Raw genomic sequence first — 3594 nt, 5'->3', positions numbered from 1 at the left:
TTATTTAGTTTAATTCTAGTCAATCGTCCTTTAAGCACGAGATAAATATTCCATTCCTTTATTGAAGCCAAACAAGAGAGCTTAGTCACTGACTCGAAATTAAATCGTCCGATGGGATATGACATTACTGTCTTGTCTCATGCTTGAAGGGTTATAGTCGGTAATCACTGAAATATGGGTGTCTTGTGATATTTTTAAAAATACAGTAGAGAAGTTGTAATGTGTATGTTTGAATACATATGTGCCACTGAGAATCCAGGTGCGAAATCTGTTGTTGGTTTTCCAGCTTTAAGGCGAATGCAAGCCTCCCATTTGAAAGTCTCTCCACAGAGAGCAAGCAGACCTACAACATGATACTGACATAAGAAAATTCAAGCATTTCCATCTTTACTTCAGAAAATGTAGACAGATGGCAACACGAAACATTCACAAATCGACAACATACACTCAGAACCAGGGTTGTTTTGTTTTAACCGTTTTTTTTTTCTCCAAAAAATCACATAAAAGTAATCTGAATACATATTTTCATATAAAAAGTAGTTCATTTATTTAAAGTTATATACTGTACCAAAATTTCTCATTCTTGCATTTTCTAACTTTGGGCTAAATTCTGATGTTCTAGCTTAAGCAAATTCATGAATGAGGATAACATCTAGATATGTGGGCGGGAAAGGTATTGACTTCACTATCATGCTAAGGGCTGGTGGTCCTATAATCCAATAAAGACACCAGCTGTCCCTAAAGGACAAAGACTAGTATACTAGAGTCGATTCCCGTTTTAACACATACTGTTATAATGAAAATCTCTTTAGCGAAAACTTTTCTAATCCCCCAGATAACTTTACATAGGGACAATGTAAAAAAAAATCTGGAATTCACTTTATAACGAAATTTTGTTATTACGAAGTGATTGCTACGGTCTTTTGGAGTTTGTTATAACAGTATTTGACAGTAGTAGTTGCACTCTCCAAGACCGTCCATCCCAAGATGGTCTCTCTGAGCAGTCATGTCTGTCTGTAGTAGTTACATTACCCCTCACAGACATTTTAATTTTCTTTCTATAAGAAGCATTTCATACTGTATATCACCACCAGGCTTAATATTGAAATTTTTTTTAATATTTTCACCATTACCACCAGTTAATGAAGGTTCTACTGTATCAGTATATTAATAAAATATTTATGAAAAATGTAATGATCAGCTATATAAGTTCTGATTAGAACCACTGGTCAGAATGATTGAAAATTTACATGAATACTCCTGAAGCAACAAAACTTTCTTTGGCAAAAGAAAAAATACATTAAAATGTATAAGTAGATGATGTTGCACTTAATTAGAGGTATAATCTATTGAAAGTAAAAAAAAATTTAGGACTTTTTCTTAATGGAAAACTTTGCTCCTAACAATTTGTCTGGCATCTAAATTTTTTTTAGTCCAGCCCTGATGGATAGCAAAACTTTTATCAAGATGCACATTGCAGCACCAAAATACCATTTTGACAGTAACAGGATGATACGACACCTGAACACTACTATAACCTTTGCAACTTTTGGCTTTGGGGATACTCCAAAATGTTATGTGCAGTGGTCGGATTGCAAACTTAGGTGAATTGAAAGCACATTCACATCATTACCATGACATAGACCTACTCTGATCTGTTGTTAAACGAGCATTTTTACATTTCCACCTCACAGCCAGAACATGGTCAACATATTTAACATTTCTTGTGTAAGTTATAGTTGTTTGTTTAAAAGGACTTCATTTTCGTGATGCTTCTATGAATTACGAAATCATGCCATGCTAATTACATCATTTTGTCTTGACTGGCTAATCATATCCACTCTGCAAGCAAATTTCTCATGTGCTTGATGAGTACATCATCTATTTTACATTTTTAAGTATTTTTCCCCCCCTCTGCCATATAAAATTCCATTGCCTCAGGAACATTCATGCAAATTTTCAAGTCATTCTGACCAGTGGTTTTTATTTTATTGTTTTGAAATCTGAACTTTAGTTATATATAATCCTGTATATCGTAAATTACAGCTAATTAACCTGCATTAATTATGCTTCATTAAACACATTGTATTTGCCTAAGTTTTATCATAGTTTTTGCAAAATAGCATCCTAATAAAGCATATTGAAAGTAATTGAAGAAAAAATCTTTATTTCATAGGGTTAATAACATTAAGAGAATTTTCAAATACAAAATAATTCCTTGAGTTAATCTATAAAATAATTAAATCTCAAAAGTTTGTTTTTATTAAAATTTAAGAAATAATTTATAGTAATTAATATGTGAATTGCATTAATAATCATTTTAATTATTAGAAGTTTGAATGATTTGTTAGAAATTTCATTGTTTTTAATGTAAATGCTATTTAAACCAGAAAAACCAGTTTTACCAACCCTACTCAAAACACATTCTGACATTTGCCAATTCATTAGAAATTCGGTAGAGGAATGTGTACGAGGTTCATGCACGGTTAAGTAGTAGTAGAATACATATGTGTGTTCCTAAATGAGTGATGTCTGAATATGGTTTATGTTCTGCAATCTAGACTATATAGCAATAACTCAGTGCTCAACTTTAAGTATGAAAATTTTTTTCTAATTTCCAGAATTGAATTGTTTGAAATTTCAGGCGAGTAAACACTATGCTTCATGATATTCAACTATAATTTCTATGCAGGTTGCCCTATATAGTTGGCAACTAAATTATAAAAAATGAAATTGCATGCATCAGAAATATGTACCTAAAACATTTCTTCAAATGGTCACATATATAGCCAATGTTCCACTTTTATATTTCTAAATGGTTTTTTTTACACTTATCAAGTATCCTGTAAGTTTTGTTGAAAACATCTAACTTTATAAGCATAAAAAGAAATATCTAATAATAAAGCAAGTTTTTAAAAGAAATATCTTCATGTATACATGGTGGAACTTCTGTTAGGGAGTAATTCTCAAGACAAGTAAAATTTTAAACAAATTTTGACTTATGAAGGTTTTAACAACTGGCTGTTGCGAAGATATATTTTGGAAAGAGAGAAAATTCAACTGCTCCTGCGGGGAATTGAACCCACGTCCTTTCACTTTCCAGGTGAACGTCCTAAACCAGTGGTCGGCAAACTGGGGCTCGCGAGCCACATGCGGCTCTTTGGCCCTTTGAGTGGGGCCCTTTCACAAAATACTGCGAGCTTGGTATTTTGGAATTTTTGGCGCACAAAAATTCCAGATTTTTGCAAAATCATGTTGACACACACATTCTGGCCATTTTGTTGCTGCTCCCTCCCCTCCCTAGTGAGTCATCTTTTTTGCGGGCACTGCCGAAAGAAAGTGAATGCCTGACGCTGTTGTCACATGACCCTTCCACGACCAATCAGGTGGGTCGAAACTGGGAAGTTCAGGAAAAGTTTCGAAAACGAGGATTTTTCCTAAGTTACCCCGGGGTAGATAGACGCAAAAGATGAGTCTCCTCTCGGAATATGGGAGGGGGGACATGGAACGCCTTCCTCTACCCGGCTAGATCATAGAAGACGAAGCTCCTGGACCACCACCTCTCATGATGGCTCTCCCGCAGCCTCCTCTCTC

This window comes from Pholcus phalangioides, unplaced genomic scaffold, assembly GCF_987345545.1.
Source record: "Pholcus phalangioides strain wild (caught in Gottingen) unplaced genomic scaffold, Ppha-v1.0 ptg000024l_1, whole genome shotgun sequence".
Classification (NCBI taxonomy): domain Eukaryota; kingdom Metazoa; phylum Arthropoda; class Arachnida; order Araneae; family Pholcidae; genus Pholcus; species Pholcus phalangioides.
The sequence above is the reverse complement of the archived record's forward strand: the minus strand, read 5'-3'. Positions refer to the sequence as shown.